Genomic DNA, 27411 nt, shown 5'->3' with positions numbered 1-27411 from the left:
GGTTGAGAATCTGCCTGCCAGCGCAGGGGACATGGGTTTGATCCCTGGTCCAGGGAGATCCCACATGCCGTGAAGCAACGAAGCCCATGCTCCACAACTACTGAGCCTGCGCTCTAGAGCCCATGAGCAACAACTACTGAGCCTGTGCTCTACGGCCCGTGTGCTGCAACTACTGAGCCCACATGCTGCAACTACTGAAGCCCGCGTGCCTAGAGCCTGTGCTCCTCAACAAGCCACCGCAATGAGAAGCCCGCGCACTACACGAAGAGTAGCCCCCGCTCACCGCAACTAGAGAAAGCCCACGTGCAGCAAGAAAGACCCAACGCAGCCAAAAAATAAAAAATAAAATAAAATAAATTCTAAAATAAAATCTTAAAAAAAAAAGGGCTCTTATAGATCCCTGGAAATGTTGATGACTTTGTTTAAGGCATAATTCCTTCCCAAAAGACTTGGTGGAAAGGACCCAGAAGAATGGATCTCCAGCCACTGAGGCTGCACAATGAACAGGAGCATTCTCATGGGATGCTTCTTAATTAACTTTAAATTAGAATAAATATCACAGCATCTATTTGTAAACACTAATCTTATGAAAAGAGCACCCCATGACCTGGGGGAAAAACTTCAGGAACCTCACTTTGAACTTCCAGGTACATGTTTAATGCTTCCTGTTACCAATCAAATAAAGAGAAAGGTAAAGGCTTCACCGGAATGACAAAATGAAGCATTTACGGAAGGGAGGTCTAAGGGTACAATTACATCTTATTAAGGGCATAAAAGAAAATAAAGTTAAGATTAGTGAAACTGCTTCTGAATTTCCCTCTGGTGATCAGGTAAGCAGTAAAAAATAGAAAAGCAAATAGGAACAAAACGCCTGCATTATTGTAATTATGTTCAGGCAGCGTAAGAAATTTTATGAAATGGCAATCTCCTTAGATACACAGGAGAACCATAAGGGGCATAAGTAGTGCAATCTCTTCTCTGTTTCCTCTGTCAGTTTTGAACTAATCTAGCAAGAAATGCTGAGCCATTTTCCGCCTCTTGCATACAAGTATCAATTAAGGGAAAACAGGGTGACTATCTTAGGGCACTGGATGATGAAATGTCACTTAAGGAGAAAACATCAGCTGTAGAAGAAGTTGTTCGGCAGCCACAGAATTAAAAAACACTGGCAAAACAAGCAGTCTCACCCTCTGGGACAGGGCTCATTCTCTGATCTTTGTTGGAAGAGTATCAAGTGCACAAATATACATTTCAACTTGCGATTGCTTGTTTCCTCCAATTTTATGTTCTATAGTATTTATTTCCTAAAGTACATGACTCAGTTGCAAAGCCCTTTTACCAAGCAGATTAAATCTAATCACACATTGATTGCAATACACCAGGTTCCCTCCATCTCCATCTTGGCCTGCCCAAGTTAAAATATGAGGAAGCTGCATATTGCGTAGTGTTTGACAGTAATTAACGGGAGTCAGTAATTGACAGTAGGAAAATGTGGATGACATTTGTTTTATTTAGCAAATTTGTTACTGTATCCAATTAGTCTTTCCCTAATGCTCATGTCTTCAAACTCTGAATTGACTGAATTGTATTTCAGTGCCAAAGGGACCTGTCTGAGAATGGGACAGTAATATAGTCCACTGTTGTGACAATGACAGCACCATTAAAACATTTCAGCATATCTTTTAAAATGCATTTAAAAATTCGTTTCTCTCTTGCTCAATTATATATGCATAAAATACATTTTAAATAGTTTTTGTGTTTATGTGTGTGTATGTATACGATTGTGTTTGCATATAAGTTCAATGAATTGTCACAAACTGAATGCACGCTCCTGTAACCACACCCAAATCAAGAAACTCAACATCATCAGCACTCCAGAAGCCCTCTGAAGCTCCCTTCCGGTCACTACCCACCTCACCCCACCAAGGATAATCAACATTCTGTCTTCTTAGTTTTGCCTACTTTTGATCTTTATATAAAAGGAAACTTAGAGTATATACTTTTTAATTGCTGGGCTTATTTCACTCAAATTTTCATTTGTGTAGCTGATTGCTGTGTGATATTCTTTGGATGCACCTGTGCAAAACTTTTGCTAATTCTTCTATTAGGGTGTTTGTGCTTTTCTTACTGATTTGTAGGAGTTGTTTTTATATTCTGGATACAAGTTTCCTTTTAATATATATGTTGCAATAATGATCCTTTTTTTCATTTGTAAGTTGCTTTTTACTTTCTTACTGTAGTATGTTCATTAGTAGAGGTTCTTAGCTTTAATATATCCAATTTATCATTTATCTCCTTTTACGATTAGTGCTTTTTTTGTCCTCTTAAGAAATTCTTGCCTAATCCAAAGCTACAAAGACTATTCATATATTTTCCTCTAAAGAGTTTTGTTATTTAAACTTTTTTTAAAAAGATTTATTTATTTATTTTATATTTATTTTTGGCTGCATTGGGTCTTTGTTGCTGTGCGTGGGCTTTCTCTAGTTGTGGCAAGCGGGGGCTACTCTTCGCTGCAGTGGGCAGGCTTCTCATTGCGGTGGCTTCTCTTGTTGCGGAGCACGGGCTCTAGGTGCGCAGGATTCAGTAGGTGCAGCGTGTGGGCTCAATGTGGCTCGCGGGTTCTAGAAAGCAGGCTCAGTAGTTGTGGTGCACGGGCTTAGTTACTCCGTGGCATGTGGGATCTTCCCAGACCAGGGCTCGAACCCATGTCCCCTGCATTGGCAGGCAGATTCTTAACCACTGCGCCATCAGGGAAGTCCCTAAACTTTTTTCTAGAACTGTGATCCTTCTGGAAATAATTGTGTTTGGTGTGAGGCAGGATAACGTTCTTTCTATATAAATAATTCGTGTGTGTGTGTGTGTATTTTTTTTAATTAGAAGGACTTGTCATCTCTCGTGATTTATCTAGGTGAAAAAGGACCAGGATCTGGCCCTCCATCTGGAGTGAACAGATACTGGAGAGCTTTCCTATCCACAAATATTGACAGTAGGTGCAGTTTTGTCTAATAATTACATAAATATCTGGTTACAGTCTTGGTAAATACTGGCAACTGGGTATCCAAGTTGAATAGAAAGATTTATCTAACAGGTGGGAAGAAACAACCATTCTGAGAGGAGCGATACTCAGAAGTTCAGATTTGCAGATTGTTATCAACCAGGAGGTTTGTTACTGTCAGAGTTCTGAACACTGGGTATTTGTTCAGAGCTAGCTCAGTTACCCACATGGGAGACTCTCAGTAGAGAGGTAGGACTTTCATCCTAGCAAGAGAATGAGGCAATGAATGACCAGGTTTCCAAGAGGAAGCTGTGGTCAGGGACAAAACAAATGCCTAATGAGGAAGGACTCGCTGAGGCACTGGGACTTGTAAATAAGGGGGCAACACACTTGATTCGTGTATCACAAGTGCAGACTAAAAGCCATAATCACTTGTTATAATTTATTATTGAACTCACAGAACTCCATTTCACTGGAATTAGTTAAAAATCACCTGCATTAAGCTAAGATTTCTCCTGGGAGTTAGGGTCACAAATAACTCAACTTCAGTTGAAAATGAAAAGGTATCTCTAGAAGTGAGGAAGAAGACAGCTATAGAGCAATGATTCTCAAGGGTCAGTGTGAGTAGCTTCATAAACATGCAGGTTTAGCTGCGCCTTCCCAAGATATTTCCATTCAGCAAGACTGAGGAGGAGCCTGAGAAAGGACATGTTTGGCCATCACCCTTGGTGATTCAAATGCACACTGAACTTTGATGAGAAACAAGTCTATAGAATTATATAAAGTTATTTTTTATTTCGTATCTGCATTGTCCTAAAAATGTTACCAATTACCACAGTGTCTTATTTTTAAAGCCCATTGATACTAGGTTCATATTTGTTAATATTTTTGCTCTAATTAAGTTTTCTGGAAGTAAACCTCACTTTGGAATATGTTGGTGGTTTGGGGGAGTGGTGTGGATCGCAGTTGAGAACAGTGAGGAGAGAAGTGAGCAGGTAGCTAAGTAGGTAGTATAAAAATTGACACACAGACACATAGGTACGTGAAAGTAATACTATGAGTATCCTATTCTGAGATTAATTAAAATATGATGTTTAGCTATCCAGAACATACATCCAGTCCTAACTACTGTTGCAAAATGAATTATTTTACATAAATGAAAAACCCAGTAGTATCATACCACAAACGATCTAGGTCTATTGCAGAACTTTCAGCAAGTTGTTTTTTTTGGTTTGTTTGTTTTTTTAATGTTTATATCATGAACATAGTAAGTGTGAGTAAAACAATGTCAATTTGAACACTTGGAAAACTGTTCTCTTGCTTGTTAAATATCAAAGGGTGTTTAGTGTGAGAACAAAACAGATTCCACAAAATATTGTTGTTTTCAAATTTAATCTGAAATTTTGTGCAAGTGAGGCTTTCTTTCATGAAGCCAAGAATGTCAAAATAGCAAAAAAAAAATATTTAGCAGTCCACATTATTTAAATTAAAAGTTTCTGACTGAGTTTTTCCAATCCTAGTCTTTGAAGATACTTCAATATGTTCTGTATATTATACATCTTAAATTGTGTCCTTTCTAGACTGGTTAACTAAAGGCTCTTTTGATGCTATAGTCTCTTGAAGAGCTTCAGCTGTATTATTAGGAACCTCAACCCAGGGTTTGTTTGGGGGATATTTTCCCACTTAAATAAGTCCTGTTTTGCTTCTCTTTCCTCAAAGTAGAGTTCAGAGGCCTCTCCCCAGGAGGTAGGAGGTAGAGATGGTTATATGCATTATCGAACTAGGTTCCAGTTAATTGAGTGTTACTGTAATTTGAAGTAATGTAGCTAAATTTCTATCTTAATTTAGGCTCCTCATAAAGCAAACTATAGGATTTTGGCTTGGACACATTGAAGTAAAAAAGGAATTCATAAATGTTAGAGTTTTTAAATGTCTATCAGGATTACCTTCTTAATTAAAAAATTATTGAACAGTAATTCTTCTTCTGTCTGTCCTCCCATATCATTTATATCCATTGTCATGACCACTTCTGGAACTTATAATCATCTATTAATAGATAACACATATGATAAAATGGGTTATACAACCACACTTGGGCTACATTTCCTCATTCTATGCACTGTGAATTTCACACATGTGTGTGTATGCATGTGTGCACATATGTTTAAATTGTTGTTACTATTATTATCACCGTTTAAGACATACTAAACTCTCTTTTATTTCCCCTACAACAATTCATCCTTTAAAAGTGTAGATGTTCTGGTCGGAATCCAATATCTTGTGATTTTGTGAAAATCAGGGAAACTAAGGATTACTATACTTGCTATTATTTAGAAAAGTTAACCTTTTGGAGACATATCTTAATGTTTAAAAAAATGCTTTGAAGAGGGTTGGTAGCAGAAGAGTTTGTTCTTCCAAGTAAGGAAACTGAGCCTAGTCATGAAAGGCAGACAAACAAAACAAGGACCTAAATGAAAAAGTTGCAGATAAATGGAGGTTTTTCATAAAGCAATGTGCTAGTCAGTCTCTAAACACTTATTACGATTTATTGTGTGTACAGAAGTTAGTTGGAGGATTCTAGTTCTCTCTAATCATTACACCCTGCTCCTGTTTTCTTAGGAACAGCTATAAATTCAAGAAGAGGTGGAAAACCGGCAGACTGCCAACCAAATTCAACCCACAGACATATGTTGTTGGGCCTGAACAATGTTTTGGAGTGTTTTGAATCAGTTTCCAATTGAAACATGAGAATTTTTACTTTTTAAAAAAAATGTATATCTGTGTGTCTTCTCTCGAAAAATGATGAGATGTGAAAAACTGCTCATGGTATGCATGGTAACTGTCAGGTGGAGGTGGGCAGCTTCAACATCTTATAAATAGGACAAGTTCTCTCTGATTCAGACTTTCTCTCCCTTCCCCCTTGATTTGCATAGAAAACTTGACTGATCTGGGAATATCCGTGACTGTGACCCGAGATGTCAATCACTTCTAGGAGTTTTGCTCCTCTGATTTGAGGGTTGAGCACAGTTTCTGCTGCATATTAAATTAATAACATTTTCAGTATCTTATTATTTTAAAATCCAAGCTGGTAGGATTGAAAATGGAGAACAAAACTGAGACTTTGTACTTCTGCTTTAGAAAGAGGTTCACTGGAGAGTAACATTATTTCATTTATTTGTACAATTTTTTCAACATGATCTGAAATTACCAAGAGTAGGATATTGTGCTGTGCTCTTTGCTATTGCTAAGCAAGTTCCCATTGCCCCCTCTCTGCTCTGACTTCCTTTACTGTTCCTATTATATTTTGGCAGATAATCATATCCTGACTTCTTTTGTTCTCTGTTATCTATTTGAGTTGCATGTCCCTTCTGCCAAATTGTAGGATCCTTAAAGTCAGACGCTGTATTTTTTTCAGTGTTGTTGCTCTGCATCGTACCAAGAACATTACAGATATTTGGTGCCTGACTGAAATCCTCTGCCTCTAATTCTGCCAGTACTATGAGCATTTCCAACAAGTTCAGGTTTGCCACCATATTAGAATGGTCCTGATTCTCAGTCCCAAGTGTTACTGGATTCTCATGCTTCTTTCCTACTTCTCCACATCAAAAGCTGCCAAATGGACCTGGGATACAGTGCATGATGGTTAGGGGAAGTCAGAACATCCACTGCATCTCAACTTGCTCCCATCCCTGACTGAAGACATACTCCCTAACCATCTGCCATACTGACTAGTCTCTGGTTTTCCTTTCAAGCTGATTTCCCACCCTGAAACTATGGCCCACTTGTTAATCCACTTTCTTAGAGCCAAACTTCTAACCTAAAGCCCTCTGGCCTGTAGGATGCAGCTAATTCTCCAGGGACAGCACCACAGCCACTTATCTCCCTAGCATTCTGTCAGTCACTTCCCACTGCCACACCTTGCTGTCATTTAACGGATATCCTAATACCAAGTGCTTTCAGGATTAGGACTGAGATTGGTGTATTCAGTCAACCTCCATACATGGAAACCTGAGCAGGTTTCCTCAGGGGGAGAACAAAACAGAATAAAAACAGAAAAAGACTCTGCTAACTGGATAAGCATCTTGGACATCCCAACACCTTATTTTTTTCCTCAGAATCATTTTGCTAGGACCCCCATGCCTCATGAACAATCTGCATTAATACTTTATAACCCTAGGCAAAAATTAGGTATAATATAAAAGTGGGTGAAAAGAATTCTACTTTTTTTTTTCTCTCTCCTGGTTTCTGTAGTTCTTCTTTGCTTCATTTTAATTTTAAGTCCAAGAGTCAATGGCTGCCTTTCACTTTTTAAACTGTTCTGTGTGATGAATATGGATTCTTCAAAATTAAAGGGTATTTTTGGTTAGGACACATCTTGAGCTGCTCAGAGGAAAATTTCCATATCAACCAAAAATTGGTAAACAAACAAGAAAAGAGTGAGTCTTCTTCCTTCTCCTCCACACAGCTGTATTGAGGAAATGAAACTAATAGCAAGAAATTGCTTTTGATGAGTTCCAAATCCTATCATAATACTTAGAATTGAAATAAATCAAAATTATCCTGGCATGATTTTTATATCATAATGAAGGGGAGAATGGTCATCATTTGATTCAAGACAACCTGATAAAACAATTACTACTATAACTACTATTCACGCTACATTTAACCCTTCTAAAACAATACTGTGAGACACAAACTAGGCAAAGTTCTTTATATACATTCTTTTTTTTATCTTGTGAGGAAACTCCTCATTTTATAGATAAGGAAACTTGGGCTCAGAGAGATTAAGTAACTTGTACAATATAACATATACAATACCTAGCAAGTGGTGGAGCCCAAGATTGAACTTTGTTTTTTCTGACTTCCCAGGCAGTGCTCTTAATATCTTTACTATCTCTCACACTGGTCAGAATGGCCATCAAAAAATCTACAAACAATAAATATTGGAGAGAGTGTGGAGAAAAGGGAACCCTTCCAAACTGTTGGTGGGGATGTAAATTGCTACAGTCACTATGGAGAACAGTATGGAGGGTCCTTAAAAAACTAAAAATAGAGCTACCATATGACCCAGCAATCCCACTCCTGGGCATATATCCAGAGAAAACCACAATGCAGAAGGATGCATGCACCCGTTTTGATGTTCACTGCAGCACTATTTACAATAGCCAGGACATGGAAGCAACCTAAATGTCCATCAAAGAGGAATGGATAAAGGAGATGTGGTACATATACACAATGGAATATTACTCAGCCATAAAAAGGAATGAAATTGTGACATTTACAGAGACATGGATGACCTAGAGACTGTCATATAGAGTGAAGTAAGTCAGAAGGAGAAAAAACAAATATCGTATAATATTGCTTATATGTGGAATCTAGAAAAATGGTACAGATGAACTTATTTGCAAAGGAGAAATAAAGTCACAGATGTAGAGAACAAACTTATGGTTACCAAAGGAGAAAGGGAGGGGTGGGACAAATTGGGAGATTGGGATTGACATATATACACTACTACGTATAATAGACAACTAATGAGAACATACTGTATAGCACAGGGAACTCTACTCAGTGATCTGTGGTGACCTAAATGAGAAGGAAATCTAAAAAAGAGTAGATATATGTATACGTATAATTGATTCACTTTGCTGTACAGCAGAAACTAATACAACATTGTAAAGCAACTATACTCCAAAATTTTAAAAAAATCTTCACTATCTCCACAAGAAATAAAAAACTTCTAGACCAGAATTTGCGAGAAATATGTTCTCAGCATGTCCTCAAACACTTCTATTTCTCCAAGCTTCCTTGTCTTCTACTAAATCTTTTGCTTTTACCACTAGCTTGCTAGAATAATCACATAAAATAATTAGGCAAAATCACTTTTAAAACTCTAAATAGAATATAACTAGGTCATAAAAATTCTTACTTGTATTAATTAACTTGAACCCAACCATCACCATGAAGACATAAAATAAATATTAAATATGCAAACTAAAGAGGTAAGAGAAATGAGTATGAAAGTAAATAAGACCCCTTTGCCATAGTCTAGACAAGACTTAATGGATATCCAAATGAGTAACTATGACAATAAGTGAACACAGAAAGAAGGAAATGGATGCCCCTAACAATGACAGTTAATTGGATGTATGGACAGGAGTCCTTGGAGATACCAAGCTCACTTACTTAAGTGATTTGAAGAACAGAGATAGCTTAACTGAAGTTGGAAAGAGAATGGGGATTCTGTGGGGAGATTATAGGTTTAACATGAGACATATTCAGTCTGAACTTCTGATGGGACATCATGGAAGAGGTTATCAAGTGACAATTGGAAGAAGGAACAATATTGGGAGAGAGACCAAAGCCAAAGATAAAAAATTAAGGACCATATTGATTAAATCTAAATCATAAGAGTGGATAAGAATGTCAAAGTAGTCTTGTGAGAAGAGGAGATGGCCTAAAGCTGTGCCATCCACTAGAAATAATTTGCCACACAAATAATTTAAAATTTTCTGGTAGCCATACTAGATGAGTAAAATGAAATAAGTGATTATATTAAAATAATGTATTTTAATAATGTATGTTATTTATCCCACTATGTCAAAATTTTATAATTTTAGCATATAATCAATGTAAAAATATTAAGGAGATATTTTATAACTTTTTTATTTGTACTGTCTTCAAAAACTGGTGTTTATTTTACACTCAGTTTAAACTAGCCACATTTCAAGTGCTAAATAACCATCTGTAGCTAGTTTCTACCATAATGGACAGCATGATTCTAAGAAGGAATCGGGAATCTAGGGGCAGAAGGGAGACATAGGGTCCAGAGAAGACAGAAGAAGTGAAATAGAAAAAGTACCTACAGTATGACAAAAACTAAGGCAAAAATGTTTTCTTCCTCACATATTTTATAACATCTCTACATAAGGATATATGTATATAGTGAAAAAGCAACAGGTTTTCCACAGATGGCATAGTTTTAGATATCAAACAAAGCAGGATCCTTCTAGACCCTTTCAGACTATAGGGCCTCATGAACGAAGTCCAGTAACACTTAACTGCTGACACCTAACAGGATTAGAAATTATAGCATGGCATAGTGAAAATAACACAGATTTTGCATTACCCAAATCTGCCTACAAATCATAACCCACCAACCAAACAGCATTATAAATTTGGGCACTTACCCACTTAACCTAAGCTTCCTTATCTTTAAAATGGAGATACTAACTCTCTTACATGATTTTTGTGGGATTCAAATACTATTAGGTATGCAAAACACCTGATACATAATACATATTGAATAAATCATAGCTCTGATGATTATTATTAATAATGCCACTCTAATAATTTACATTAATGAATGTCTCATGCTACTGTAAGCATCTAGACAAGAAGGGAATATTGTTTGCTTGGGGTAACACCATGGTACCTACCACAGTGTTGGAGGCACCACTTGGGTAATCAACACTCATTTTTCGTCCTACATTCTACTTCCTTTAGGAGAATCATCAAGGTATAAATAGAGGCTAAGACTACTTGATTTCCCAAATAAGATGAATATGGACTTCATTGCTCAGTTTCTATCCCTTAAAATTCTAATATGAAATTAACTGAAGTGGAAAGATAAATTAAAAAAAATTTCCCCCGACTCAGCACTTAATTTCCTGAGCATTCTATTTTAAAAAGAAATCTCATTTTGACTCTAAGCTTGTCATTACATCAGCAGAGACTAAAACAAAAAGTTCTCTAAGTGTTTAGGAAATGAATCTAAAGTAAACAAAATTATTCAATTTTAATACCCTAGTTTTAGAAAAACAGCTTAAAATTTAAATGCTTAGAAGTAGCTGGTGTTCTCTACCAATTTATGCAATACGTTTTCAGATGCTTATTTGTTTTGAGTTTCAAAAAAGTGCCACAGTATATAACGGATCCAGCATTCCATTCCAACCTTTCATCACTGCCAGGTTGCTCAAAATGAACCCATAAAGTGTCATTTGTTTGAAATACGTTTCTAGCTTCTCTTCCCCTAAACTTACCTTATTTTTTAGATCCAAGAGAAGTCACAAATCTCCAGAAAGCCTTCCCTGACTCTACAGCCCACAGTCAGCTTTTATATTATTTGTTCTTTCACTAATCAAATATTTATTGAGTGTTTATTATATGTCTACCATTGTTCTAGGTTCTAGGTATTCAATAGTAAAAAGGTAAACAAGGTCAGTACTTTCATGGACCATTCAGTTCAGGGTAAAGATAGCCACTAAACAATGTAATAATGATTCCTCATATCCAAAATGCTATTTAAGCAAACAAAAGCAGAGTAATTAGATAGAGGGCCTGACAAATCATGGAAAAAGACTGAATTAATTTAAAGTATAATAGAAAATCATTTGGAATGTTTTAGTTGGAGAATTGTATGATTTAAGTCTTAATAAAGTCACTCTGGCTACTCTTTGGAGAATGACTATCATGTAAAAATTAGAATCAGGGAGATGAGTTAGAGGACTCTGCAGTAACAGCAGTAGAGGTGGTAAAAAGCGATTAAATTTGGGATATTTTGATACACATTTACCCCTTGCTTAATGTCTAATTCATTCTTGCTTAAAGAAAAACAGTTAAATAAAAGCTCAAGATACCCAATCAACATTTATAAATATAAAAATGCATGAATAGATTTTAAAAATGGGTTTATGTAACAACAATTTGAAAAAAAAGTACATAAAATATAAAAAGTATATTTATTAAATTTCCTTTTTTTCTGTATCTTTTATGTCACCAATATTTTCAATGTTTATGAAACTTACAGTTTTCTTGCTGTCAGAGCATACTTAATGATAAATTACAGCAAAAAAAAAAAAATTTAGGGCCAACAAACCAACTGGAATGTTCTACAAGTTGCTACTTCTTCAACCTTCTTGAGTTCATTCAAAAATTTTCAAATCAACATTGCTCCATATATTTTGTATGATTCTTCTCTAACTTGAAACTAGAAAGTGAATTAGTAAGCGTGGTTTATCTAAAATTGTGATGTCATCTAAATGTCATATATTGTAGTGTATTCATTTAGCAGGTTTTTTGAGGAAAATTCATTATACCAAGAAACAAAAAATAAAAAGAGCCATTAGTATAAAAAAAAAGATATAACTTTTCAAAAGCCATCATTTAGAAAAGTAAACAGCATTATGGGAGGTAAGTCAATTTTGCAGGCTCTGCTTATTGCTGATTAATTGGATGTGGTTTGGTGTAGGGAGTATGAGAGAAAGAGTGGAATTGGGGGTAATTCTTAATTTATTAACTTGAACAGAGATATGAATGATGGTGCCATTAAATGAGATAAATGAAAATAGGAGAGAAGCGGGTTGGGGTGGGTAAGTGGGGAGTAAATAAGAGCTTAGTTTTGAACATACTCATTTTGATGTCTTGAAACATTCAACTGGAGATGATAGGTAGGCAACTGCATTTACAGTTTTAGTGTTAAAAAACAAAAAGTTTTGGTCTTGAGGTCTAAATAGAATATAGATAGTGGTTAAGAATCCGCCTGCCAATGCAGGGGACACGGGTTTGATCCCTGGTCCGGGGAGATCCCACATGCCGCGGAGCAACTAAGCCCGTGCTCCACAACTACTGAGCCTGTGCTCTAGAGCCTGTGAGCCACAGCTACTGAAGCCTGCACGCCTAGAGCCCGTGCTCCACAACAAGAGAAGCCACCGAAATGAGAAGCCCGTGCACCACAACGAAGACCCAGCACAGCCAAAAATAAATGAAAAAATTTTTTAAAAAAAGAATATAGATAGTATTTAAAATCATGGCACTAAATAATAGCACCTAGGAATAAACTAAGAAGACGATAGCTAGGACCAGAAAGGTAGAAATCTGAAGATTGAGTACAGGACATTTTAACATTTAGAGGGTTAGATAATGAGGAAGAGTTAGCAAAGAGACAGAGAAGGAGCATTGAAATAGTTTGGAGAAAAACTGGGAGAATGAAATATAGAAGTTTAGAGAAGAGGGAGTTTCAAGAGAGAAGGAATGTTCAGTTGCATCAAATGCAACTCAGCTATGGATAATATGAAGATGCATAAATAGCCATCGGATTTGGTAAAATGAAACCACTGGGACTCTGACATAGCATGTTCTCTAATATTTCTAAGGCCTTGCATTTATACTTATAAATTTATATTTAAATTCTTGTATTTGTGCACTAAGCTACCTAAGATGGTTTCACTGGCTAGTTAGCACACTGAGTCTCTGTATCACTAATAATTCTTAGCATAACACAGTGTACTTAGTTGGAGCTCAAAATTATTTATGGAATAATAAATATGGAATTTATGGAATTGAATAGGGCTGATGCCCATTGAAAGTGAAAAATCAACTTTAAAATTCACAGTTGTACTATATGTTTTTGACGAGGCCAATTTTTAAAATAAGATAGTCTGCATATTCTTTGGCATCCTCTAAATACTCCCTCTCATCAAATGGACTTTCCTACCATTTCAAAGAAGATAGAATCCATGAAGCAAATATTCCTCACCTTCCTCTCCTCACTTCATCTTATCTGTATCCAGTTCATCTACATGCACACTCATTAAAGTGCTCTTCCTTCTGTTTCAGGTTAATTTATCTACTTGAGCTAGTGATTACACTCATCTGTCCTCGTATCCTCTGAGACATTGTTGGATGTCTGGATATATTTTCTTTTTTTTATTTATTTTTATTTTTCATTCCTTTTCTCTTTTCCTTCGCTTCAGTGTTCATGTTTCATCCTCTTTTAGCTACTGCTTATTTCAAGTTTTATAAAAAGAGTATTTTACATATGCTAGCCCCGATTCCTTATTTCCTTTAACATCTCATTCTAGGCTTGAACTTAACTAATGCTTTTGGTCCTTAATTACGCAGTTGAGAAAGGATACATTCTGTTATTAGGAAAAACAAATAGACCTTTACTCTTTTAAAAACAAGCCCAACCTCAATCATAATAACAGAAATATTACATAAGACTATATCAGGATACATTTTTCTACAGACTGTCAAAACCTGGAATGTTTGGTAACACAATCTGTTAGAAAAGCTATGGAGCTTCCACCAGCCCTCTCGTTAAGTACTGGTGGAAATTCAAAAAGTTACAACTAACGTGAAGGATAGTTTGGCAATAACTATCAAAATTATTTTATCTCTTGGCTTATAAATAAATAGTTTTAATAAATGAAATTTCTGGGATTTCATTCCATAGATATATTTTCAAATGTACACAATTATATTAAAACATTCTTTGTATTAGCAAAAAATTGAAAACACCCATGACTCTTTTAGACTGGTTTGATTAAGTATGCTATATCCACACAGTGGATCACTGTACAACTATAAACAAAGAGAGAGAGAATTAGACAGTTTCTTATTTTTATAATTAAAATATCTCTAAGATATTACTGAAAGAAAAAAAGTGCAGAGGTGTATATAGTGAACTCCCTTTAATATAATATATACACACACGTGCGTATATACATACATGCTTTTGCATAAAGAAACAATGAAGGATTTAAAAATAAAACTGAAAAGTGGTTGCCTGCTGGGTTAAGGTGGGAGTAAACAGAGGTATATAGAAATAGGAATGTTAGAAAGACTTTCACTAAAATATTTATATTTAGGTTTTGTTTGTTTTCAAACCATTTCACTGTATCACTTATTCTCAAATTAAAAACAACACAACAAAGCTCTGCAATATGAAAAAAAATCATTATAACCACAGCCTATATAAGAACCTCGAGGCACCTGGGGAGGTGCGCCAGTGACTTGTCTTAAAGGAATACCTCCCTTCATAGACGACCACCATTTCTCCAAATCACCCTAAAGAGTATGTCACCAATAGTGACATATATACAAGAAGTAAATAAATCCTGATGCTAGATAGCCCACCCAGATGCAAAACGTGGCCATCCAGCCATGAATTTCCCCTGCTCAACAACCCTGTTGGTACTTACAGCCCTTAGTCATGATCTGCTCAGCAGGTTCACCCTATTAGAATCTCAAACCGTCTGCCCTGACCTCCTGCTAGTATACTTACAGCTAACAACAGGAGACAACTCACTCCGCCTGGGAAATTCTGATACTCCATGTTTGTCCCCTGACACACTCCCTTCCGGTCTTTTGGAATGTTTCTCATCTCCCCAGTTCCAGCTTTCTCTGGATACTATCACAGTAGTCCACCCCCCACTCCTTATCTACGGGGACACATTCCAAGAGCCACGATGGATATTGAAACGATAGCACCGACTCCTATATAGACTATGTTTTTCCCTATACATACATACCTATGGTAAAGTTTAATTTATAAATTAGGCATAGTAAAAGATTAACAACAACTAATAAAGAAATAGAACAACTATAACAATATACCGTAATAAAAGTTATGTGGGGCTTCCCTGGTGGCGCAGTGGTTAAGAGTCCGTCTGCCGATGCAAGGGACACGGGTTCGTGCCCCGGTCAGGGAAGATCCCACATGCCGCGGAGCGGCTGGGCCCGTGAGCCATGGCTGCTGAGCCTGCGCGTCCGGAGCCTGTGCTCCGCAACGGGAGAGGCCACAACAGTGAGAGGCCCGCGTACAGCAATAAAAAATTAAAAAAATAAAAGTTATGTTAATGTCTCTCTCTCACACACACAATATCGTACAAATTCAATGCCGTTTTCATCTTAAACACTTACCACACACTGCAGCCATAACTTTTGCAGTTGGAGGTGCCACAACAAAACGGACAGAGATTTATTTTTCCTTCTTCACAATTTCACGGATAGAAAATTCAGGTTCGTCCGTACAGTATATCTGGGCAAACTCGGACTACGAATTTTTTTTCTGGCACCCTATCGCTTAGAGGAAGCACTGCAAGGATATGCCTTAGCATGTCCGATTGGCCGGAAGCACTACTCGCGCGTTGGAGCCACTATTAAGCGAATTAAAGGGGACGCAAACACCAGCACCGCGATACCTCAAACCTCACACTCGCGAGAGCGACGATCTGATAAGCGGGAAGGCAGCTCAGTGCCTCACGGGGGAAACGCTGGACGCGAAGATGCCGGCCCGGAGCACGGCAGCGAGACTTCCTCACACTACCTCAGAAAGGTGAGTCATTTAAATCTCATGGATTATTTCTGGAATTTTCCCTTCAACATTTTCGGACGGTGGTTGACTGCAGGTAACTGAAACCGCGGAAAGCAAAACCCTGGAGAAGGGGGAGCTACTGTACAAATATTTCTTCTAAAACTGCCCTGATTTCTCTGACTGGATATGATAAATGATATAACACCTGCAAAATGTTCTAGTTTATTGCCCGCCATATAACAGGAAGACAAAAATGTTTGATGAAATTCTGAATCCTAATAGAATATTTCTTATATCTTTTTATGGTACTTGATAAAAAGTTGTTGGCATTATAATTATTAATCTTGTACTTTTACTGGATTATAAGCTTTTAGAAGACAAGTATTGTGGGGCAGGGGTTTGTACATGGAGTAGCTGTTGAAAAATACTTTAAAATTCAGTTTAATTGAAACACTTGCTTCATTCAGACCTGTGCTTAAACTGACGCCGTCTTTCTGTCTGATTACAGAGGTTGGAAAATTTAAGTACTGGTTTTAAATGTGACCCGATGTGGCCGTGTGGTAGTTTTCTATGGCTGTATTACCTCTAAGACATAAAGTCGCTTTTCTTCTGGGGGAAGAATTTTAGTTCCTCAGTGTAGGGACCCCTCTTTTCAGCGGAGAGTCCAGGTGTTGCAGGGGCAGGTGGCTCATCAATGCAAGAGTGGGCCGGTGACCTTAGGCCTGGTCACGCAGGGCGTCTGTGTCTCAGAGGCAGTGATTGGTTCAGTATGGTTACGTGACCCACTTCAGTCCAATCAGATCTCAATCTGAGGTACCTTTGCTTTGGTGATGGGGGAAAGGCATTCTTTTGTACAAAGTTTGCTGAAAGGGTCAGAGGTAAACCTGGAGCCTTCTGGTCAACTTAGTGTGAGCTTCTACCAGAGACTGTTTATAGTGGAGTGAAAAAAAAGAGCTAAGGGATGAAGAAAATGATCTTGGTAAATCTGTGTGAGCTGCTGGATCCAGCCTGACTTTTCTTTCCTTGGATTTTCAGTTATACAAATCAGTGCCTATCTCTATTGCCTAGGCTAACTTTAGCTTATTTTCTATCATTTGCAAGCAAAAGAGTTTTGTCTACCGTAAGCTAAAATTTAGAATACTTATAAGTACATTTTATAGTTTAGTTATATAACATTTATCTTGCAATACAAAAAATATGGTACCCAAAGTGCTAAATTCAGGATATTAAATGATTTTTAAAATACATATGTAAAACTTTTGATTATGTTAGGTAGTTTCTAAGTGTATGGGAATACCAAAATAGTCTGAAGATGTAGTGCAGTTAATTTTCATCCACTACAAGAAAGATGTATATTTCTTAAGGAATATCTTAGAGAAATGGACACATCTCTGTGATGGACCCTTCACATAAAACATACTCAGAAATTTTGTTTAAATGCCATAGATAAGACGAATGGTTAACAAAACACTCTTTCTCCCCCAAAATATTTTCCCCAAACTGTTTGTAATGGCATCAGTCTCCTCACTTGAGACTGAGGTCCTCAACAGTTAGCTGTTCCCTTGGATCCTGTCTGCTGAGAGAATTTATTAAAATTCTACTGGGAGGAGGAAGGGAGGCCTGAATTACAGGTTACAAGAAACAAAGCTCTGGAGCCCTCTCTTGTGAGCATGGATTATTTTTATCAGATGCCCTAACTTCTGGAAAATAGGATGAGTACATTTTAAGAACAATGGGAGTGTGATGGAAGGAAAAGTGTAGGGTGTATTTCTCTAGGACCAAGGCTGGCAGACCTTAAGTCAGGGACAGAGTAGGCCACTCTGGGACAGAACACTTAAAAAGAATAAGAGAAGCAATATCAAGGGGGGGAAATGTCTCCTTTCTGAATTTTGCTGAATCCTGGCCCCAAGTAGAAAAGCTTTTTTTTTTTTTTTTTTTTTTTGCGGGCCTCTCGCTGTTGTGGCCTCTCCCGTTGCGGAGCACAGGCTCCGGACGCGCAGGCTCAGCAGCCATGGCTCACGGGCCCAGCCGCTCCGCGGCATGTGGGATCTTCCCTGACCGGGGAACGAACCCGCGTCCCCTGCATAGGCAGGCGGACTCTCAACCACTGCGTCACCAGGGAAGCCCCCTATTTTTTTTTTAAAGACTTTCCAAATGAGATTCTCTGCATTGTTTTTATTTCATCAAAATTTGTTTCTTATTTGCTTAAAATACATAAAGATATAGTAACCTACCTATAATAACTCATTTGTAATTTACCCTCTTAAGATTTGGTCTTTACATCCCAGAGATAATGCATTAGTAATTTTTACAAACAATTCTGAGAGCATCTTAGGTTACAGAATATCATCTCTACTTATTTCTCTTTATAAATCCATATTAAGTATGTTTAATTAATTCTTAATTTTATACATACTTCATAAAATATTTGTCTTTTAATTTAACAGTTTCTGCAGGGAACAATCATTTTACAAAGATTTGGCTTATAAAAATATTAAATTATTTAAAAAACTGTAGTGGACTTTTTTCAGTACCAAAGGCTTATGTGGATATTCATTCTTGCTAATATGTAAGTACTACATATGTTTATTCATGTGATATTCTTTTATAATAAAATGAAATAAAGTAATAACATATCAACCAAAACTATCTGAATTATTAAGCTTCTGTAGATGCAGAGGTTCAGAGCCACAGTATTGAAGACAGATTTAAATAATGCTTTCCATTGTGAGAAAATGCAGCAAATTGAAAAGCTAATCAGAATATCAAAGCAAATACATATTACCAAGGTTCTCTTACACTCTAACAATAAAAAATGTATTGAACATCAAGTCCTAATCTCTGTTTTTTCATGATCATTTGAATAGTCAACAAGTAGCTAGCTTCAGTATTGACAATTGAAGAGGTCTTAAAATGGAGTGTACTAGGATAACTAATAATTTCCTACCAAATTGACCACATCAAAAAACATTTATATGAGTGTTTCAATAGAAGACAATAAAAGAAAAGAAAATTGTTGCCACTTATCAACCCTGTAACCGTTTTTTAATAATACAAAAAAATAGGTGTTGTGGGGCCTTCATGTCCCCCATCCAACAGCACAATAAAAATAATATTACGGAAGGGTGGATTGTATCTGGAGCTTTTATTAAAATTCCTTCAAAAATCTACAGTCAGATTTATTTTAGGTATTTGTCTCTGAGATGAGCAATACTTTTATATTTTTCGTACATATGTTACAGCACACAAAGACATTCTATAAAAGCAAGAAGTCGCTATACAAGAAAAGTTCTTGTCAGTTAATGATTAACAAATCCTTTTAACTTCTGAGGTTATTGTTTTAGAAATCTCAAAGAAGGAAAATTATATAATTACCTAAATAACAGAAGTATATTTCTAATTTGCCTCTTTTCCCAGAAGTAACCCCCTGTGAAGTCATCTGTGACTTCTCCTTTAAACGTACAGTTTTGCTTATGAAATAGAAACTTGCCCTCATTTCACACTATATCTTATATAAAATTTAGGGAAAAAACCAGATGTCATGATAGAGAAATTTCTTTGGCATTTTGAAAATTTCCTGCTTTTTAATAGCTATTTAATAAGCTGTAAATTTAATAAACTACACCTTTTAAGGCTTTCTAATGCTAACTTTACTACAGCACTTTACAGTGGGTATCTTTCACACTGCATGCAATTCAGATGTTATTTCTAATTGTTACAAAATGCCTTTTTCTCTTTATTATCTGGATCATGAAGAGTGCATATTTTTATAAAGCAGTCAGTTAAAGATACAAAGTCCCAATTTTTAAAAGCACTTTCAAACTAAAACTATACCTTATTCTGTTTTTAATATTTTCATATAAAATCTTAGTATACGATCTTTTAAAGTACTTTAGAATTTAACTGTTGCAAATTTAAAAACAATATCCTTCTCTACACCAAAGGAAACAAACTGATGTTTCAATCACAAATGAAAACATCACAATTTTGTAGGAAAAGTTTATACATTCCCACTGAAGCATAGGATACTCTGTCAGATATTTTCAAGGTTAAATTGCACGTTCAGTATGAGCTCACTTACCTTTCCTCAGTGCTGACTTGTTATTGAAACTGCCATCAACTTCTGTTAATGACTCTTTTAGCAAAAACGGAAAACAGTAAAGTCAAGTCACATGTCGTAAAAGTAGGCCTAGGTTGGATGCTGCTTAATTTCAGTACTGGAGGAAGAAAAAAGGCGGGGTGGGGTGGGGTGGGGTGGGTGTGGAGTGAGCACAAAAACTTTTAAATAAACCACTTCCTGCGTAGATACGGTTAACCACACACATCACATCATTACTCGATTTGAAAAACTTGCCTTCTATAGTCAACGAGATTGTTATTTTTCAGTGTGATTTTCAGTTTTCAGACACTGCACATTTGTAAAGGTTTCATCAATTCTGATTTAATGGGGCAAAATGTATGGTTAAAAATTTAGCAGGGAGAGGGGCAGCCTGCTAAGCACCGGGGACACTTCCTCTTTCTCTGCCTTCTAGCAAGGGCTTTAAGCCTAAAGCCTGCTCTCCTCAGTCAGCTAGAGCATGTCCATATGCCTTCAGGAAGGAGGCTCTGCTTATTGGCTTGGGAAGCCAAGAGACCATCTCCATTCACAGAGCTGGTGCTTTTAACTCACAGAGGGCCCCACAAAGAGGTGCTCCATTACTAAGTTCATGAGGCTTTGGACAGCTTGCATTAGAACTTCAGAGAACACAGCCCAGGGCCCCGCTGCCACGTGGGGGAATGGAATGTGCTCATCCAGCACATACTGTGACATTTGCTCTAGGTGGCTCTCACATTTGTGTGTCCTCTCTCGCAGTTGCCTAAGGAGTTCTGATATGTGCTGAAGACCTTTTGCTGTGGCTAAATGATTCTCTGTGTGGCCTGACTTAAGAAGGAAAATAAAGGCTCCAAGGGGTGTCATTTTTGGCATGCTGCTCTGTGCCCTTCTGTGTCAAACTTCCACCCATCCAAGACACGTTTGGGGTGGGGTGGGGACTCAAAATAGCCCTAGGGTGTGCCTCTCTACTGAGCCATGGGATCCAAGAAGTGAGCTCCTGGGCGTGCAAGCTTGGCTGGTTTTGTGAGACTGCAGGAGATTCACAAGAGGAAAATCTTCCCTTCCAAATATGTGAGAAAGTTAAATCACAATCTCTTGTCATACAAACCCATCAGACTAGAAATCTATGTAGTAGTTCTCAGTGGTGTGGAATGTTTTGCACACATAAAGAAAAACTTTAAAAATATATGTGGTGTATATGGCCCAAGATATGCATGGTATGCCCCTGCAAATTAATCTAATTTCTCTAGGACTCTTCTTTCTAAAATCATATTTCAGATTCACCCTAGAACTCACTGTCAATTGTCATTCCAGCATACACCTTTTTAAGTTTTTAGAGCCCTGAAGGTTTGCACTCAATGTTCCTCCTTAACATTGAAGAGAAAATAGAAAGGACATGGTAATGAAAGTGAGGAAACCAGATTTCAGGCTTTAGTTCTGACACTACTGTTTATTTAACCTTGGCCAAGTCACTTAAGTTCTCTGAAATTAAGGTTATTTATCTATATAATGGAAACATACATATAAAAAATATCCATCTACCAGAATAAAATTGTTGGTTGGTACACTCAGCAGCTCCCCCAGTGAAATCTGAAACTGGCCCCCATATGATGAGGGCAAGAAGAGACCAAAGAAAGAGGCAGACCACTCCAGATTGGTAGGTGGCAGGTTTAAAAAGCAAAGGAACTTACCTACAAAGATTGTCTTGGGTGGCCGCAAGACAAGTAGATCTTTGTGCCTGCCCACCAGAATCTTAAGATTAGATAGAGGACTTAACTGGGTTCAGTCATGCATACAGTCCAGACCATCTCAATAACACATTCCTCCCTCAAGGCTGCGTCCTTGAAAATGGCTCCTGCTGTGGGAATGGTGGGCAGAACATATATTCCAGGGTCAGGGTAGGAGGTGAGGAGCCTCCGATTGCCTGGGTCCAGTTTGCAGCTCAGCTGGAGGTCACATTCTCCCAATTACCTCCTCCAACAAAAATAAGTAAGTAGATTTAAATATGTTGTAAATAATGAAGAATTGCAGACTTACACATGAGCATGAGCTAGGAAATGATGATGCCTCCCAAGAAACATCAGATAAATTTAGTACATCCTACTCGATTTAAGCCTTTGTAAGTCCAAGTCAGGCTCATAAATCTAGAACAAGGGAAATAGGCTTTTCCTTTTACATAGGTACTGATAACAGATATTGGAATAGAAAAAATATAAAACACCCATGTACCCTTATGGGAAATAAATAAACACAAACACCTACTTGAAGGTATAAATTTGCAGTGTTTATTTTTGATCATGAACAAGTAGACATTAAATAAAGACAAAGCACATTTTCTTTGTACAAGATGGGAGGGGAGCAACTCAGGCAGTGATATACCTGGGTTTGGTGGCTAGAGGAAATGTATTTACCATGATTACGATTGAGGATCTAGCTTAGGCTTTGACACTTGCCACTCAATATGTATCTAATATTTATTAAATACTTGCTATAAGCCAAGAATTGTACCAATGCCTTTACATTTTTTCTTTCATTTAATCCTTCCAACAACCTTATGAGCTAACCAATGTTATTATACTTTCTTTTTTTCTTTCTTATGAGGAAACTGAGATTATATAATTGCCCAGTTTAGTAAGGAGTAGAGCCAGGAGTCCAGCCAAGGACCCTGATCCCACAGTGATTGTTCTAAATCACTATGCTATCTCCTAACCATGTTTTATTCAGCATAACTCAAAGTAATGCCGAGGACAAGTTTCACCCCTGGTGTTTCTTTTTGCTTCTTCACTGACAGGAATGATAGACTTAGCATTAGACTCATACTAAAATCAAATCTCCCCAAAGTTCTCTATGTTTAAATTTATATTGAAGAGATTAAAATAATTGATAAATGGAAATACACTATGTGCATAGATAAGACAAGTAACAGTGAAAATGTGTCAGTTTGTCCAAGTCAATCAACAAGTAGATTCAATAAAATCTCAATATATTGCAGATGAATTTTTAAGGAACACAACAGGCTATTCCAGGAATTTCCATAGAAGAACAAATGTCCCAAAGTACCTAAGTTTATTTTGAAACAGAACAGCAAAGACTGATGACTTACTAGTCGGATATTAACATAGTCCAGGCCACAGTATTAAAAAAAACATTAGAGTACCGGTCCAATAGCAGACCATATTTATTTGAGAACTTGATATATGACAAAGATGGCATCATACGGTAAACAAAAAGGAACAGATTGATTAGTAGATGATTCTGGCAAGACACACTCACTAAATCAAAGAAAATAGAGTTAGGCCCCTACATTAGACCACAAGCAAAGATGGATCCTAGATGGAATAAATCTACATTTGAAAAGTAAATCCTTTTGCTGATACAAAATATAAAGAAATATATTTTTGCAAAATGCAACTTTCATAAATAGTATCCCTAAATTAAAAGGAAAAGAGCAAAAATATATGGACTTAACTATACAATAATTAAAGAATTCTGTTAATTATAAAACAAAGTTACAGAAAAATAACAGACTAGTAGAACATACATAGATTCACAAAAGATTTGTGTAAGTCAGTAGGAAACCTAAGTGGGAAATAAGAAAGTAATTTGAATAAACAATTCATGAAAAGGACTGAACTAGTATCCATCAATAAGTAAAGAGATGTACACCTCCCCAGTAGTCACTGTAAAAACAAGTTAAATTAGCTCCTATTGAAATGGCAAAAATCTGGATGAGAATTTATAGAGAGGAACTGTCATATATTGATGGTGGAACTATAAACTGAAGCCATTCTGACAAGCAATCTGGCAAAAAAATATAGCAAAATAAAATATATTCATGCACTATGTTCCAGCAACCCAATTCTGTTATAAATATAGGTTCAGATAAATCCCTCACAAACCTTGTTTTCCCTCCTGTATCACAACTAGTTAACTGATTTAGGTCTTGGTTCTTGTGTCTCAGGTAATATTAACTAGTATTGTGTCTGTGTGTTTGTGTACGATTAGGGAAAACAAAAACAGAAGTTTATAGGCCCTCTGAGCAGATGTTATGAGTTAGACACTAAAGGAGAGTAGAAAAGAGAAGAAAGGCTTGACTTAGATTGGGAAAGATTTCGATTTCCTGTGATAGGAATGAGAGAGAGAGATGGGTTTCCCTTACTGGAGGAGAGCTTGCCACTCCCAAGAAGCTGCCCCTTGTTGGCAAACACTTTAATCTGGAGGCAACGTCTGTTCATCTCTTGAACACTTACTGTGTACCAGGCAATATAGCAAGCTTTAGATATACTGAATATTAGTTAGAAAAAAGATAAATTAAACTAATTTATTGATAAAGAAAGAAATACAAAAGCAGTGAAGTGGCACATAAAATGTTCAGAAGGTATAAGACTTGAGATCAGATGAGAAGAGAGGTCTTACCAAGGAAAGTAAATATTTAAAGAAAGTGATGGATCTAGCCATGTGGATTTAGAGATGGGAGGTGGGTATTCCATGGAGAGGAAATAGAAGTGCAGGAACTCTGGATGAAGATTGTGTCTGGGATCATTGAAAAGCTGCATGGGGGTCAGTGTGACTATAGATGAGTGAGAGAGAGGAGTATAGGGTATAGTATCAGAGAAGTAATAAGGCCTAGACCACGTGGACTCTCCTGCTCTTTTTGAAAAATCTGAGTGAGAAGGGGAAACATTAAAATAATTTGACTCACAATTTTACAGGAGCATTCTGTCTGTTGTATGAAGGATTGACCAAAAGAATGGGAATAGAACCCAGGACACCAATTAGTAAGCTACTGCAATAATCCATGGCAGAGATGATTGGGACTTGGACCAAAGTGATGGTAGCAAGTATAAGGGAGAAATGATCAAATTCTGTATGTGTTCTGAAAATGGATCCAACAACCATTTCCTTTTGAGCAACCTGAACAGCTGAAGAATGGAGTTGCTATTAACCGAGACAAAACAGACTTCAGAAGAGCTGGTACATTGGGGCATGTTGGTTTGTAGTACATGATAACTTTGAGATGCTTATTTGTCATCTCAGTGGAGTTGACTATTTTGCAGTTAGATATGAAGGTCTGGAGGTCAAGAAGGGAGTCCAGGTTAGATATAAATTTGGAACTCATCAGCATAAAAATGGCATTTAATACTATGAGACTGGATAATATAGATACAGAGTGTATATAGAAAAGAGAAAAGTTTCAAGGAAAGGATCTATGCTTAATTTAAGATTGGAAGAGAGGAAAAATTCACAAAGGAGATGTAAAAAGGGTAGTCTGGAAGGAAGGAGGAAAGAACAGATGAATTTGATGTCCTGGAAACCAAGTGAAAATATTTTTCAGGGATGAGAGATTCATAAATTGTCAAATGCCACTGAAAACTCAGGTAAAATGAAAGTGGCAAAATTACCTTTAGATACAGCAACATACAGGTCGTTGTGACCATGATAAAAGTTTTAGTAGCATATGAGTGAGAAAATCTTATTTTAATAGATTGAAGACAGCAAACACAGATATCTTTTTGGAGTTTTACTCTACAGGAAAGAATAGAAGTAGAAGAAGTAAAGATGATCCTATAGAAGGAAAAACTGATTATACCAGATAGAAAGGAAAGTGTTATGGGATGCAGTCCTGAAGCAGAGGAGTGGGAATAGAATCTCAGGCACAAGTAGCTTTATGGCCTAAGCCTTGGCTGAAAGCAAGCATTTCATTCAGAAATGAAGCCAGAGCACATAGGCAAGGCACAAATTTGCAGCTGGGTACAGTATTTGAGGTCAGTGGAAGTTCTCTTCTGATTACAATTCTATCAGTTAAGGAGAAAGATGGGAATGAGAATTAGAATGGGTGAAAATGGGGTGAAGAGTTAGAGTTTTTAAGAGAGAATAAAATGTGAAACAGTCCAACATTGTGAGATTTCTGGGGTGGAGTGTGGACACATCTCCACACCCCACATTTTGCCAGGAGCATCAGAACCGCCCATTTCACGTTATGCCCCTGAACTTAGACAAGACGTATTTCAGTGACATTCATAATGACTGGAGGAGCTTCCCTGAGGACTATGGAAGCAGCGGGGAATCCTGTATAGTTTCAAGAGCTGAAAGTTGGATGTAGAATGGAGGAGGGTGGGCCAAGCATGATGGAAATTTAATTCTAACTAGAGAAAGTAGGTGAGAATAAGACCTGATTTAGATTATTTATAAAAAGAGAAATAAATGTGACATTTCTTACAAACTGTTGTAGGAAAACAATGTGTGCACTCAATCACTCACTCATTCAGCAAATATATTTGGGATATTTACTTTATTCTAGACACAACACCAAGCTCCAAGGATGCAATATCTTGGAGATTTTTTAATGTAATTTGGTGGAGGTAACAGAGACAATAAATAAGAATAAAAACACATTAATAATGTTTAAGAGTAGTAAGAGCTATGGAGAAAGTAAAGCAAGATCAGCAAATAGCAAGTATACACAACTCTTCCAAGAAATCATAATCTAAAAGGAAGTTATATATGTGTTAGATATGCAGTGCCTTGAGGGGGAAGCAGGTGAGAAAATGTTTTGTTTTTCAGCTCAGAGAATAATAATAGCTTGATTCTATGCTGATTTTGAAATGATGTAGTAGAGAGGGAAAATTTGTTGTTATAACATAAAAAGGATGCTCCCTGAAACAATGACCCTGAGTAAGTGAAATGGGAGAGATTAGCCTTGGCATCAAGTCATAGGTAATTCACAGAAACAGGAGAAAAAGGAGAGCATCTAGATGAAGGTGGTTAGATATAGGGTTTTCAGGAGTGACATTTCTGACGTGACTTTTGGCACAAGACATGAAAATAGTCAAGGAGGAACCTGGTATATATGGAGAACAGTGGTCCAAGCAGAAGAAAGAGTAAATGCCAAGTTAGAGCAGGATTGGCAATTTGAAGAATAGCAATGAGACATGTGTGCCTAGAAAGCAGGCAGTGAGGGCAAGATTTTGTAGGGCACTGAATGCCAAATAAGAAAAATAGTTTTTATACACATTGTGCAAAAGTCATTTTGCTAAGAAGTGAGACTTTAGAGACAAAATTCTTCACCTCCCTTGCGTCCCCTTAACCTCTATCAAGGCACTGTCATCACATCTTGGCTCATTCTTTTCGTGTTACATGTTTGGATATTGTAACAGGGGTAAGGTCTATCTTCCTTTTATTGACTTAAGTAGCCAGAAGGAGATGTCTCAAGGCTTCTGGATCAGG

General features: G+C 37.0%; 1 protein-coding gene across 1 annotated transcript in view; it reads right to left on the bottom strand.

Moving 5' to 3' along the window:
- ARHGAP15 (Rho GTPase activating protein 15) overlaps window positions 1–20230 on the bottom strand; it is a 630092-nt gene extending 609862 nt beyond the window's left edge. The window contains exon 1 of the mRNA XM_065880510.1: window positions 20173–20230. The gene's annotated coding sequence lies outside the window, so the exon portion shown is untranslated. The remainder of the gene's footprint in view (window positions 1–20172) is intronic.
- Between the last annotated feature and the right edge of the window lie 7181 nt (window positions 20231–27411).

The sequence above is a fragment of the Phocoena phocoena genome, chromosome 7 (genome assembly GCF_963924675.1).
Source record: "Phocoena phocoena chromosome 7, mPhoPho1.1, whole genome shotgun sequence".
Lineage (NCBI taxonomy): Eukaryota > Metazoa > Chordata > Mammalia > Artiodactyla > Phocoenidae > Phocoena > Phocoena phocoena.
The sequence above is the reverse complement of the archived record's forward strand: the minus strand, read 5'-3'. Positions and strand labels throughout refer to the sequence as shown.